Source organism: Ranitomeya variabilis, chromosome 5 (genome assembly GCF_051348905.1).
Source record: "Ranitomeya variabilis isolate aRanVar5 chromosome 5, aRanVar5.hap1, whole genome shotgun sequence".
NCBI classification, from domain to species: domain Eukaryota; kingdom Metazoa; phylum Chordata; class Amphibia; order Anura; family Dendrobatidae; genus Ranitomeya; species Ranitomeya variabilis.
In genome coordinates this window covers 234202129-234217964 of record NC_135236.1, presented here as the reverse complement: position 1 = coordinate 234217964, position 15836 = coordinate 234202129, and the positions used below count along the sequence as shown (strand labels likewise).

Genomic DNA, 15836 nt, shown 5'->3' with positions numbered 1-15836 from the left:
TGGTTCTGATCCAACATCCTGACCTGCTCTGTTCTGATCTGGACTGGGATCACTGTTTTATAGCAGTAACTTGCTAATCCTCAGGTGCCCATGTATTGTTAGGACATCTCTTGACTTAAGTAAGACATTCTGACATTACATTGGGGAATTATCTTTTAAGCAGTTCTCTCATAGACAGCTGAGGGCGAATAACTCAAGTAATGGTTGTGCAGCATCTAAGGAGGGAGACATTACAAAATATAATAAGGTGGGCATTTCTTACATTTGGATGGCTTGTTGTGCCCTGTGGTTACCCTCTAGGTGGAAAATGCAAATGTATGAGAAGATGAGTCAGGGTGAAGTGGAGCAGATGTAGATAAACATTCCCCTCCAGTGTATTCCTCCTCACACTGTATTTCTTTACTACAAGGCACACAGGCCTAAAGGAGGAGGAGAAGGAGAAGGATGGGGCAGCAGCCGTCGCCATGGTAACAGCCTCATCCCCTCCCTCCACTCTCTCTCGTGCATTCTTCTCCTTTCTCAGCCAGGGGCCATGTTCTTCCTCACACAGGTTCCAGGGCTGCCATTGTACCAGCTTCTGTATGCAGCTTCCTGGGTTCATTAGTAGTCTCAGCGTGTGGCTGGGAAGCAGGAACACAAAAGAGCTGACTGCTGCCTGACAATCCGGATCCTCCGCAGAGGGAGACGCACTGAGGGGCTGCGAGCACAGGTAGGCACCTCACAGGGGCTCTCACCTGCCCGCCCGGGAAGGCTGCGCTGTGTGCGGGCACGTTTACAGGAGGGCTGTGGAAGTGACCTGAAAGTACACAGACCATCCTGGCACTGGGGTCTGGGGATGGTCCCAGGGATTAGTCTCCAGTGGACGTGATGGAAAGAGGCTGATGGCTCCTACTGCGATGTCGCCGGGGTCCTGCAGCATCTCTGCTAATCTGTTGCTACAGGGAGGTTGGGGATGCGGTGACTGGTACCTGGGTAGGGGCAGCTGCTGGGCACCGGGCTGCCAGAGGATAGTACAGGCAGGAGGGTGCTGGCAGGAGGGTACTGGAAGGATGTAGCAGGCAGGATGATTCAGGCAGGATGATTCAGGCAGGAGGGTGCTGGCAGGAGGTGCTGGCAGGAGGGTGCAGGCGGGAGGGTGCAGGCAGGAGGTGCTGGCAGGAGGGTGCAGGCAGGAGGTGCTGGCAGGATGATACAGGCGGGAGGGTGCAGGCGGGAGGGTGCAGACCGGAGGGTACAGGCAGGAGGGTGCAGGCAGGAGGGCGCAGGCAGAAGGGTGCTGGCATGAGGGTGCTGGCAGGAGGGTACTGGTAGGATGGTATTGGCAGGAGGGTACTGACAGGAGGGTGCTGGCAGGAGGGTACTGGCAGGATGTAGCAGGCAGGAGGGTGCTGGCAGGAGGGTACTGGCAGGATGTAGCAGGCAGGAGGGTGCAGGCAGGATGATACAGGCAGGATGTAGCAGGCAGGAGAGTGCAGGCAGGAGGGTGCAGGCGGGATGGTATTGGCAGGAGGGCGCAGGCAGGAGGGTGCTGGCATGAGGGTTCAGGCAGGAGGGTGCTGGCAGGAGGGTACTGGTAGGATGGTATTGGCAGGAGGGTGCAGGCAGGAGGGTGCTGGCAGGAGGGTGCGGGCAGGAGGGTGCGGGCAGGAGGGTACTGGCAGGATGGACCAGGCAGGAGTGTGCAGGCAGGATGATGCAGGCAGGATGATACAGGCAGGAGGGTACTGGCAGAAAGGTACTAGCAGGAGGGTACTGGCAGGATAGTGCAGGCAGGATGGAGTAGGCAGGAGGGTACACACAGGAAGGAACTGGCGGGATAGAGCAGGTAGTAGGATACAGACCGGAGGGTACTGGCAGGATGGAGCAGGCAGGAGGGTACTGGCAGGATGGTGCATTCAGGAGGGTACTGGCAGTAATGTTTCTTACAGGCAGGGGGCTACTGGCAGGATGGTACATGCAAGATGGTGCAATCAGGAGGGTACAGGCAGGAGTATCTGTTACAGGTAGGATGGTGCAGGCAGGTAGGTACAGGCAGGAAGATCTGTTACAGCCAGGATGGTGCAGTGCAGGCAGGTGGGTACAGTAGGTGTGTACAGGCAAGAGAGTACATGCAGGAGGGTCTGTTATAGACAGAATGGTGCAGGCAGTTGGGTACTGGCAGCAGGGTACAGGCAGGATCATACAGGCAGGAGGGTACAGCCAGGATGGTGCAGTGCAGGCAGGTGGGTACAGTAGGTGTGTACAGGCAGGAAGGTCTGTTATAGAGTGGATGGTGCAGGCAGTTGGGTACAGGCAGGATCATACAGGCAGGAGGGTACAGCCAGGATGATCCCTGTGAAGTGTAAGATCGGCCTCTATATAGTGTAGCAGAGTGGACATTGTCCAGTCACTCCTCCTTCTCCCGAAGAGATTACAGTCAATTGCTTGCTGCCCAACTTGCATATCTATTGCTTTATGCATTGCCACTTCTGAGTGCCTGCTGTACTCACATTAGCCCATCAGAAAGCTGTCAGTCTAATTTACCTATAGAGGCTCATACAATTTAATAGGAAATCAATGAAGCTGTGCCTATTTCTGTAAAGTGTGGGAGGAATCCAGCTCCAACCCTGGGGAAATATGTAAACTTCATGCATGTGTTGCAGGCGATGATTCCAGTGCTGTCTGTTACAGCCACAACCCTGATGCTATACATTGAGAACATTTACAGCCCATTTATGTATTTCATTTCCTTTGACATGACAATAATAATAATATTACCTGATCTAAACCTACTGGCATGCTTACCCCTGGTATGAATGGTGGTCATACGTTAGGCGCCTGCCAGCTGGCCCCGCAATGATTACTGTTAATGAAAGACAAGTGTTAATTCTAGTAAGTCTCCAGCATTGCTAGTAAGTCTTGTGGCTCAGATTTGTAGCTTTATGGCTCTCAGCGGAGGCTTGCTTCTTGGATGACAAATGATTCCATTAAGCTGTCATCTCTAGGTCAGCGGCCACCATACTTCACTCACTTGTTCTGCTGGTCAGTCGCTCCCAGGTTATGGAAGATGGGATGGCTGCATTTCCATAGCTAATGCTATAATGCTCTGGATTATTGACTCTAATGCAGCCATAATATGCAGAGTGCCATCATCATTTTCTAGTATTATGTGCTTTGCTCTCACGTTTGCTGATGCTACAGCGCTGCTCATTTCACTCCATTATATGGCATTTTTCTATAGCTGCAATTTATGATGTTACCACACTACAAAGAGTTATGGTGCTGCATTAGATAAATTGCTTTTTCGAGGTCTATGTAAAGAACGCAGCGTAAACACATGTATTTGTTTACATGTAAATACATGTAAACAAATAATTTGATTTTCTAAGCATATAGGATTAGCACATACATTAACCTGTGCCCTGCTGGATACTGATCCATCTATGGAATTGGGAAGGCATGTGTTATTGGAGGCCTTCTGTCTTCTTACCCCAGGGGTTCAATATTTGCAAGTGTCAGTGATTGAGGGAATTTTTTATTTACATAAATAACATTGTGTTGTGTCTGACAATACTCAGATGAAAACATTTATTTTTACTGCTGTTCACCCTTTGACTAAAACTTTATGAACATTCAATGTTTGATGACAACTGAAAATGTTTTTTTTTGGCCACATATAAGCAAAATAATAAAATACCACACAGGTACTATGCATTAGTTTGAAAGCGTTAGAAAGGCCTGATTCATGATTCATACAAATTCAAACACTGCGGACTGCACACATACAGCTCATTGAGTGTTATGTATGAGCTAGTGTGGATGAGAAATTTAGGGAAAAAAAAAGACATTTCAGCATGTGCTAGTCTCTTCAGAAGCAGAGCAAATTTCAATGGCAGAGAACTCTCGCACTGGTATATGTTGCGGACAAGCTGATGGAGCACCATAGGCCTAGCCACAGCCGCAATTTTGAGGGTATGTGCACACGTTGCGGATTACTCTGTGGATTTTTCCGGACTGATTTTGGTAAATCTGCACGTAAACCGCGCTGCGGATTTCCTCCGTAATTGCCGCAATTATTTTGGGGTTTTTGTGGTGATTCCACCTGCGGTTTTACACCTGCAGATTCCTATTATGGAGCAGGTCTAAACCACTGCGGAATCCGCACAAAGAATTGACATGCTGCGGAATAAAGAACGCAGCGTTTCCGCGCGGTATTTTCCGCAGCATGTGCACTGCGGATTTTGTTTTCCATAGGTTTACATGGTACTGTAAACTCAGGGAAAACTGCTGCAAATCCACAGCGTCCAATCCGCTGCGGATCTGCAGCAAAATCCACAACGTGTGTACTTACCCTTAGACGTCGCTCGTCGGTCCAAAAATGGCAACATTCATCAGAATGTAGTGTAAATGGAAAATATGTTACAGATCTGTGTTACCTTTTCGCCTAGGCTGTCTTATGTGTCCCTAGTAGTGATGAGCGAACGTGCTCAGATAAGGTGTTATCTGAGCATGCTTGTTTGCTGAGTGTCTTCAGCGTGCTCGAATGATATGATCGAGTCCCCGCGCCTGTCTAACAGCCGCAACACCTGCAGAGATTGTCTAAGAAACAGGCAATTCCTCCATATGTTGCGGCTGTCTAACAGCCTCGAGACATACAGCTGCTGGGACAAGAACATATTTTTCGAGCACGTCAAAGACACTTAGCAGACGAGCATGCTCAGATAACACCTTATCCAGGCACATTCGCTCATCATTAGTCTCTAGTATCACAGCCTCAGTCCTTATTTTCAGTTCTCTTTTTGGCTGTGGCTACTTGTGTCGCGTCACAGCCAATTCTCAGATCTGTCGTTCGATCAAAAACATTTGTGCAACTTGTTGGTGAAGGAGCATTTTAGAGTTAGGATTTTGCTGTAAGAAACAGCCAAATTGAAAACAAGTTGCAATTAAGTCTATAACAAATAAGTCGCAATCCAACACGTGTAGAAACAGGTTGCAACACCACGCTATGAGCATGTGCACATGGTCAATGATTTTAGACAAGTGCTAATGGTGGTTTTCTTGGATAGCACTCGTACACTCGTACCCATAATATTCTATGGGGCTCTGCACATGTTCGATTTTCTCCTCGGTCTGAGTGGTCCAAGAAAATAATCGGAGACATGTCTGATATTGATTCGAGTGTAGGATCATAATCGGTAATACAAGTTATGTGTCCGTGAAAAACCTCAGACTGTACCTGGATGACATCCGAATCTGGTTCGATTTTCACAGCCTTACAGAAAGGATAAAGGTCTTTGATGGAAAGAAAACAGTCTTGTGAACTTACCCTGTAGGTAATTATTATTATTATTATACATTTTTATAGCGCCATTTATTCCATGGCGCTTTACATCTGAACAGGGCAAATACAGACAAGTACAGTAAACATGAGTAAAACAAGGCACACACAAGTACAGGAGGAGAGAGGACCCTGCCCGCGAGGGCTCACAGTCTACAGGGGGTGGGTGAGGATACTCTCTAGGACGTACATGTTAAATGTGACACATCGTGGTATAACCTTTTAGCTCAGCTGGAATAATATCTGCTTTAATAAATATTTGCTTGATCAAACAATTTTGGAGTATCTTTTCCCAGAAGGCTGCGTTGTGCCGTTCCTCTGTTATTTCTCCTATGTGACATCTGGGTGGTACCAATCATCTTGTGTCCTACTCAATCTGATATTGTCGTCTCTTATTGGACACTTATAGCACCCAGTTTCAATTTAATTATACATTTCCATTAGGAATAAAAACATTTCTAAAAAACAGTTCCTACATAATTGTCCTTTCATGAAGAATAAAAGAATTTACAGTTATACACTTGTCAGGAGATCTGAGGGTCCTCTTTAAATTGTTGCTTTAGGCCAGACATTTTGGGCTGTGGAACAAATGAAAATTGGTTGTTCTTAGTTGATCAAATTAGATTTGGACACCAGTGTCACTCAATGTAATAGCAAAATACTGTTTGATCTGTTGCAGATATTTTAAGAGGCCACATGAGTAAATACTGCAGTTATGACTACTGCTGATTTTTAGACTAAGTCATTTTATCCAAAAGGGTTGATGATCCAGACATGACAAATTTATATTTTTATGTAACATTAAAAAAAAAAACAACTTTCAGCAAGCTGCAACAGAGAATGTTCCTACTTGCATTCCATTTTTTTCTAAGTGTTGCTAGCCACCAAAAGATTACACCTATGTTACGACCAATCTTCTCTTGTTGAGTTCTTGAATATAAGACATAATTCACTCTGCAGTTTTTGCCAGAATTCTGGCTCGAAGTTGGTTGAAATGTCACTAAATTATTGCACAATGCAAAGAACAAAGATGTTGCGAGTTATGGAGTTTTCACCCAAGTTTCAGCCAGCTCCAATAACATTTAAGAAAGTGGCCATAGCTCAGGCAATATGTGGCGCCTCAAAATCAGCATAATTCACTATGCAAAAATGGCTTAAATTACGACAGAAATGTACTCTAATTCCTAACTCACGTAACATTTCCTGCACTTGCCTACTGCAGTTGAAAGATGACCTAAATTAATTAAGAGGAACATGTTTTTTTAATTAGTTTGATGGATCCAGGGCGCAGTTTATCAAGAGTAGTGTTTAGAACGCAAATCTTGATAAACCTGGATCTACATATGAGTAGAATAGTATAGAAATAAAATAAATATCTATCATGATTTTTAACAGATTTCTTTGAATCAAAATCAGTAGATGACAAAAGTCCATCTAAGCCTCTCATTTCAGATGACCAACTTTATTACTGTGTGGCCAACTTTGGTCGTCTGGACAGACTTTCTTATGGAAAAGCCTGTAGACATATAATTGTGCTGCATTTCCCATTGAAATGTATCTATAGTGTACTGCAATAAACCCCTGCTCTGCTTAGATTACATGTCTGTGCAGCTACAAATAGTCTTTGTCACTGATGGTATAATTGTTAAGTTGGCCATAATCATTAGATTAATGTCAGTCAAACTCAGTCAACCGACCAATGTCCCCAAACCTTCCTGACCAATTATATAACGGGTATAGAGGCCTCCGTGATGCTGGGGAAAAGTATGGTCAGATATGTGGAATTTCAATTCTTAAGAATTTTTTTCTTAGGGAGAGAAATCGCTTCTTGAAGTTTCTGATCGTTGCTTACTGATTTTGCCCTACACGGAACATAATAATGCTCATCTAAGCAGACGCCCACTAAAACACACACAAGCAGATACTAGAGGGAAATAAAGCCACACACAGCAAAGGCGGTATAGAATGCTTCTAGATGAAGAACATTACAGCCAACCTCTATCCACTTGCAGGAAATAGTAGATCGTATTCTGCAAAGCGAATGGACTAGACCTTAGGTTTACTAGCCCTTTAATAAAAGTCACTAGTTTTTGCTATTAAGTAAGTTTCTGACTCATTATGATTCAGAGATGAAACCTAATTATTTAAAGATCAAGTGCAGAATATGTTAAGAAAAAGTCATTGCATACCCTTTACTGGTGAAGGTGAATCTCCCTAGGAATTAAAATTTATATTAATTCTCTATCACTATTGTACAGGTCCAAACTATTAGTTATCCACTATAGAACAAGATGAATAGCACTTGCTCTATGCAAATGTTCTAGAATGCCACCAAACGACAGATGAAATATTGTTTTCAAGTAAATTTGAACATTTGTAAATCAGATCACCAAGTGCAGCAGTAAATAACTGTCATATCTCCTCCTGGACCTCCTCCGGCAATGTCTTCTTCTGTCATCTAGTGGTACTGTATTCATTGTGTGGGTGACACTGGTGATGGGGGAGACATCATGGCCAGAAGCTCTAAGCAGTTCTGGCTTTTTCTTATTTTGTGACTGGAACCTGTAGTCTGGCAGTATGGTTGTGTGTAATCAGCTACCTGCTGTGGCCAATAGAGCAGCACCACACCCTACTAATAATTCCAGCATACTTGTGGGAGTTGCCAGTTATAGGTTATACTTGCTATGGTTCACTCCTGTTATTTAGCTCTTGTTTGGCTTGTTTGATTTCAATTTCTGACGGCAGATTATTTTAGACCACCCTTCTGCCTGATGTTTCTGTATTGTCCCTGACCTCCTGGTATTGATGTGGCTTTCTCACCACCCTCTAACAGCTCGCTATATCAGCCAGCAGCCACTCCATGGACCCAACTCTGGTGCCCCTGTGTAAGTCCAGAACCTTGTACAGGGGTTAAAAGGCGAAAGTCAGAGACACCCCTGAAATCTTCTAGATGGAGTGACTAGAACAAAACCTGTCCGTGATCACCTATTAATTCCAGCCTGCCACTGACAGGGCTCCCTGACAGTAACACCATCAACACCTTGATCACATCTGTTTTATATAGACATATAGATGTTGCCCACAATCAGATAGACATCTGGATAGATAATTGTCAGCATGTCTTTCTGAGCTGGCCACTCAGAGGATTATTTGCTATGATAACAAACTAAATCCCTGCTATTCCCCATAATAGGATTTTTATTTTGTTCACCATTTACATGATGACACATTCTACGAAAACTGCAATGACAATTGTCTGATCAGAAAACAGCTACAGATCAAATCAAGATCATCTTACCAGTTGCAGCTCAGTGGTTGTAGCTATTATCAGACATTTTCGGCTTGATCATAGCTAAGTCACATCATGTTGGAGCAGCCTTTGGCACTATTGTCCTCTTTGTTTCTTCTGCACTAGATAATAGAGATCATCTGCAGGTCATTAGTCGATTAACACCAGGAAAGCCAAGCAGCACAATGAAAGCCCGTTTTCTACAGATGTATGGTCATTAGCTTGACATATTTTTATTATTTTCATAACCATTTGTTTTTGGTTTACCTGTTACCGGATCTCCTGTATGAATGAAAGCAGCTAAGCATTCACAGCACGTAAACTCTCATTCCTTTATTTCCAAAAGCACACAGTGTAACCTGCCCTACGATGTCAAATTGTGAACAGAGCTGGAGCTAACTGTTTTCTGTATGTTCAGAACAATGGATGTTTAGGTGATATCTAATACATTCACATCATTTGTGGACAGCAAAACAGAAATATATACGTAAAGAGAACCCATTGTTTATGTGAAGAATAGAAAAATGTCAGTAAATGAAATTCTAAGACTTTTCTCAAATATATGTCAGTAATAAATCAGGTTTTGCATTCATTATTTCAAAGAAGAACAGCATTCCTTAAACAAAAAGGAGGTGAACGGAACCCTTACGATACAAAATATGTGGAATCCAGCACTCTCAAAAAAAGGGCTAATTTATATTGAACCCAAGAAATAGTGTATCAAATATATAATGTTTCGGTGTAGATGACCTTCATCAGATATACAGTAGTAGCATATAATTTCATAAATGTCTGAAGATTAGATTCCGGCTGTTTAAATTTTAAATAGCAGTCCCTGTGCTTGGAAATGGCCAGGAATGCCTGGTGCAGTATCCCGGTTGCGACATCTGTCACAATGGTTGTCAACCTGTAACATTAACATTTCTTGATTTAAAAAAAAAATTAGCCCTTTTTTTAGAGTGCCCGATCTTACATATTTTACATTCACTATAACAGAGTGAGCGCAAAATTTGATGAAATTCTCATCTCCATCTGAAATTTTACTGGGAGGGGTAGATCTGATTCTGTATAACACCTAAAAGGTAAATTAGAGCTTTGTGCTCAGATCTGGCAGTATGTAATGCTGGTAAGTGTCCTACGCCAGGGCTGGGCTTACCCTGGAGGTGCTTGATTAAATGACTACCTGGTATTCATTAGAGCTTCTGATGGTCAGGATAGGCTGGGCCGCTGGTAGACACCAGGTACCGTACTAGAGCAGTATTCAAGACTGCAGCAGCTGACCGTAGGGTCAGAGACTGGGGTATGAGTTACAGGAGGGGGAACAAAAGAGCGAAGGTAATAAATGCACCACTATAGTGCTCACATGCATAACATGGTTAGCGGACCAACTATAGAACGAGAAAGATACAGATTTAGTATCTTAGATTCTTTAGTTCATAGCAGCATGAAACAGGTAGAGAATGGAGCATGAGCACATGCTATGCGGCATTTAGGTGGACTCAAGCATTTATTTCAAGTGCAGCATACAGCAGATATGGTGTGAAATTCACAGTATTTTTTACAATCACCATAAAAACATTCAATGTACTTCCTAATCATTCTCATTTTCAGTGTGGTGGGATATGACAATAGGATTTTATAATACTATTGCTGGTGTGAACAGCCGATGTGTTGGAGTCAGAAGCTCCCAATTCATTTGGAGGAGCAAAGCTCTTAACGAATTGAGCGTGTCTGAAAAATGGCGTGTCTTCATGCGCCTCAACATAAATTCAGTCAGCAACTGAAGTATGATTTCTGCTGTAAAGCATTCAGCAGCTCATCACGAATTAGACATGTTGTGGCATCACGTCCAGATTCCACCCTCATCCCACCCCAGCTTTGCCTTACGGGAGTGTAAATGCCAAAAGTTACAAATTATTTGTGCAACATCGAGTTGCACAAAACTTTTCAAGTGGAAACAGCTTCTGGGAACGCTGATTATTTTTTTTTTCTAAAGTTCTTTTTCTTGTGGTTTTCAGAAGTTGCAAAGTTTTTTCACTTGCATTTTTGTGAGTGTTTTGGCTGAGTCTTTTGAGCATTTTTTTTAGCATATTTTGGGATAATTTGCAAGTGTTTTATTAACTTTATTAAGCAATGAGTAAAACGAGCACTTTGTTTTAAACAAAACGCACTCAAAAGTCTGGAATAGATGACCAGATGTCTCCAAGGCATTTTTTTTGCCTTCAATTTGCCGTCTATTGTAAAGTATAGATCGTTATTCAGTGGAAAATGTCTGAAGTAGTTAAAAGACACTCAAAAGCATGAACTTTTCAACAGCAGCTTTTTCTTACATAGATATGAATAGGAAGATTCTTATGAGCATTTTCTGAGCAGACCAGTAAGAAACTGGCCAAAAAAAACCACTGTGAACATACACTTAGAATGATGCAGTGAATATAATTGCATGGCACTCCACAATTTATTGTCTGTGGAACTGCTGGAAATAGCCAATCGCTGTACTTGGCTATCTCCAGCAATGACATTCAATAAATGGATCAGTTTTCCTAACGGAACTTGGAGATCACCATTTTTGGGAATGGTAAGGGTCCCAGCAGTGTGACCCCAGTGATCACACGTTACCTTACCACCAATCAATGTATAGGTGAAAACGCAATAAGATGGGAATAACTCTTTAACTAAATTCAAGTAAAGGTAAAAGTTGGCACATCTGTATTAAAAAAGATGTAATAAAAAATCCTCTGTAAAAAAAGAGCATTGTATATAGTATTCATACTAGAAATTGTGGTGGAAGTTCAGACCTGATTTTTACAGGGCATTGGGTCCTTTGAATAATCTCTGTCCCACATAAAAAAAAAAAACATTAACATTAACTATTTTTATTAGAGACTAGCATTTTTTTCTTATTAAAACAAATAAGGTCATGGAAGTGACAGGAACTTTGTATAGATCAAGGAGTTGCCTAAAAAAACATCATGGTGCAGGTTTCATGGAATGAACAGAAAATCCTTATGTATTTGTCCAGGGCTAAACTGCCAGTATGGCATTTATAGCAAATGGCAGGTGGGTTGGTGTTGGCACTGGGCAGATCAGATTGTTTCCAAGCTAAATCATCTTTACTGGAGATGAGATGACCTGTGGATATTCGGGATTGTTGTGTTCGACTGAACTTTGGTCCAAAGTTCGGTTCGGGCACCAGAACACAAACGCAATAGAAGTCAAAGGTGACCCTAATTTTGGTGCTGTAAAGGGCTGTAAAATAGTTGTAGTAAGGGCTAGGGGGGCTGCCAAAGAAAGCAGAGTACCCTCAGAGAGACAGAGTCTATCTCTCTCACCATCTGAACTCTGAACAGTAAAACGGACTTCCAGGAGACGTTACACTTTACAGTTCAGGCTTGCTCATCTCTAATCTTCACACTTCATTAACCCATAATTTACCGATATCAAATTATCAAGCGTAATCATAGTGCAAACTAATACTCCTGCCATCATTGTTGCCACTGTGGTGAACCATTAGTCACAGCAATATTAGTTGCGAAGACTACCACCATTCATCATTTGGTTTTTTGAAGGTCAAGTTCCCACGATGAGTTATTGGAGAGTTTTTGACGCTGTTTATTTTTGAAAAAAGTATCCTATTTTACTTAATAGGTGCAGAAAATCTGCAACATCAGAAACTCACCAAAAGCTCATAGTAGGAACCTAGCTTAAGGCCTCATTCAGACCTCTGTGACTTTTCTTATGCACAGACAATAAAGCACTTGGCACTCAGAGATTCATTTGCAAAAAACGTAAGAGTTTTGTTTATTTGTGCGACCAGTTCGAGAGTGTCTAAACGTTTTCGGTCATAAGACCTTCATCAGAAACATCTCTCATAAAGCTGGAGGCAGGACAGCGCAATACAAAAGGTATGAGAAACCCAATGTATGTGTGGGCAGCCCGGTAAAACCACCTCGGAGGTTCTGAAGGTTGTGAGGGAGGTAAAGTGCTCTTGGGAGGGCAAAAAGGCCGCTGCGGGAGATGGCGCGAATAATCCGGGTCCGGGGAGCCGAGGTACTGAGGGGCCGGTGTAGCCAGAAGCCGCTGTTTCTGGCTACACCGGCCCCTCAGTACCTCGGCTCCCCGGACCCGGATTATTCGCGCCATCTCCCGCAGCGGCCTTTTTGCCCTCCCAAGAGCGCTCTACCTCCCTCACAACCTTCAGAACCTCCGAAGTGGTTTTACCGGGCTGCCCACACATACATTGGGTTTCTCATACCTTTTGTATTGCGCTGTCCTGCCTCCAGCTTTATGAGAGATGTTTCTGATGAAGGTCTTATGACCGAAAACGTTTAGACACTCTCGAACTGGTCGCACAAATAAACAAAACTCTTACGTTTTTTGCAAATGAATCTCTGAGTGCCAAGTGCTTTATTGTCTATATACGGGTTGGATACCCTACTTGTGCACCACCCAGGAACCTTGAGTGCCGTGAACTCTTGACATTTTCTTATGCACACACAGACCGTTTTACATCAGTATTTTGGAATCCATTTTCATCAGTAATTGGTTCATGTGTCAGCTTTTACCATCAGTGTTTTATCAGTGATTCTCATGTATGGATAAATAAATGACAAAACTTCTGCTGCCTGTTACAGCGTTAATCATGGACAGCAGATCGTCTGTCCACAGATGCCATTCAGAGCCTATAATGGGTACGTGTTCTGCCCAAGAAAATCACAGGCAGAACATGTACATGACTCAAAAATGGCTGAATGTGGCCTAAAATCTTGATATAGCATGGATATTTTTTGTGGACATTTAATAGAGACAATGACAATTTCTAGTATAGCTATGGCCATGCTTCCCGGCAAGAACAATGAACGTTTTCCTGCACGGAAATTTAAATCCCACATGGCGTCAGTCCAGTTTCGTTCACAGGTGACCATTCTGTGATAGTCCCCCAATCAGCCCTATCATAGATGAGCATAAACATATTCCATGTTCACAATCACTAGGATGGCCTGCTGCTGTTTGGAGTAAACCCCTCAGAGCAGCTTGCTTGAAATTTGCCTCTGCTCTGTGGTGCTCTAGGGGAATGTATCCTTTACTATTTTCCTGTTTTCTTGCTCCTGTCTCGCTGCTTATTACCCAATGTGACTTCATGGGACCTAATGCCCAAAGATGTTTGCAGCCAATATCGTTACTTTTAGAAATGACCCCAGAAAAATTTCTGCGCATCACCAGGCCTCTGCATTTTTTATTATGTTCCCTCATGGGAAAAGAAAGTCATGTTAATGCATGACCTACTGCGGAATAGTTCACAAACCTGAACTTCCATCTCTACTCAAAAGCTGAAGGTCACAACAAACATCAAACTGCCCACTACAAGAAAGATCCACCACCTATATGAAATGGTATATACTATACATAAGTATATATACAACATACCATCATTTGGGCCTACAGCTGTGTCTCCTGACTCCCTCATACACAGGAACACCTGGCTTCACCTAGTACTCCTGTGTTCTCTATGAGAGATGGAGTCTGGCGGTGGCTTGTCTCACCTCCTAAGAAAACATCGTCTCTTGGGTTAGAGTTGGGAGGCCTCCATACACACTAGACTGTTGGCTGGACAAGTTTAGTCTAAAGTGTATATTTCCCCCTTAGTAGATTACTAAATCAGATAGTGTTTAAGCTAGGAAATCTGTGCAGCAGATCTCAGCATGTGAAAAATTGCCCCCTAGTTGCTCCACACCAAAGACTGGGGGACACCTCACACAATTTCAGAACAACTCCATTGTCCTTTTTTGGGGAAATTAGAATATAGTGGTACATTGCTATAGAGCGTACGCAGCTTTATTCTGATAACACCCACCCCTGCTTAGTTGCTGTAAGCAACTTTATCATTTTTCCCTTCCGCTAGTCTTGATGTCTCGATGTCTCAAGATCTGCAATTTCGATGGCTTTTAAAAGTACTATCTCCCTTTTTTTTTTAGGCAAATGGTTTCCATTTCTCCTCACAAGCATTTAAGTAGAGCATGGCATTTTATGTGTTAGGCAGGCATCACTTTACTTCATAAGCATAATTACCTATGCATTATTCCAGAAGAAGACAGCACGGGAACAAAATACAGCCTTGTGAATTCCAAGGTGTAAAGAATGTCAGCTGCCAATCACTTTTCATTACTCTAGCCGGCAAAGTTACATCGTTACAACCACAAACTGAGCCGAACCGACAACACAGACAGCGACACACATACCGTATATCTTAGGGTCTTTACTTTTTGTTTAAGACATAATGTTTCCGTTTTGCTGCAATCAAACTTAGAGCTTGTTCACACAAGCGTATAATCGGCCTGTTAGCTGTCCGTATATTCAAGTAGCGTACAGACCGTACGCCGGCTAATGAACACTAATCACATGAACATTTTTACCGTTGGTCCTACTATTATAAGTCAATGGGTGCGTAAAAAAACAGATCATAAATGGTTTACGTACAGTATGGCATCTGGTGTTTATGCAATTATTAAAGGGTATGTGTGAGCAGGTTTTTCTATGTAACTCAAGGGCGGCATGAGATAGGGGCTGAGACACTGATTTCAGGGATGTGTCATTTATTAGGCTGTGTTAAGTTGTTTCAATACAATGAGTGTTTTATGTGCAGGAGATTATCACTACTGGGATTGGCACTGATTAGCACTGTCAATAAACAATGTATACAGAAAAGCTGTGGTGTGGGCAGGGACAGCTGTAGTATGGGTGGGGGCAACTTTCTGAGATCTGCTACAATCTATATCTAAAAACCCTGATTATGTCATAGCAGCTGCACCCAGTAAACTAAGAGATACATCGCTGGATTCAGGGTCTCTTTTCCTACATCACGCTGCTCTCAGATAAACTAGCAAAAACCTGGTGACAAATTCCCTTTAAAATAGAAAACTGTATTTGGACTTCTATTTTTTAAGTTGTTGATGTAAAAACAGAAATAAAGATGGCATGTAGATGACAATACGGATAAAATAAATTGGTTATTTTTTTCTGGATGAAAAGTGGACTGTACTTGGTATGCTCGTCTGAACTCAAACGTCCCCAACACATGTATAAATGATAATAACAATTCTAAATACTTGTAGTGAATACGCACGCCATGATGTTTGGCATTCTTTTGCCAGACACCAGTGTTCCAGACAGAATCCGGCGCTGTTCCCACAGCTTCTCTTTCTGGTACATTTACAAATTAAATTAATAGAA

The 15836-nt window shown here is 42.7% G+C and overlaps 1 protein-coding gene across 5 annotated transcripts in view; it reads left to right on the top strand.

The window, feature by feature from the left end:
• Positions 1 to 503: 503 nt before the first annotated feature.
• The window catches only part of APBA2 (amyloid beta precursor protein binding family A member 2), a 706148-nt gene continuing 690815 nt past the window's right edge, over positions 504 to 15836 (top strand). The window contains exon 1 of one of the 5 annotated variants that reach the window (XM_077263902.1): positions 504 to 709. The gene's annotated coding sequence lies outside the window, so the exon portion shown is untranslated. The remainder of the gene's footprint in view (positions 710 to 15836) is intronic. The other 4 variants (XM_077263901.1, XM_077263904.1, XM_077263905.1 and 1 more) reach the window with 4 other exon arrangements.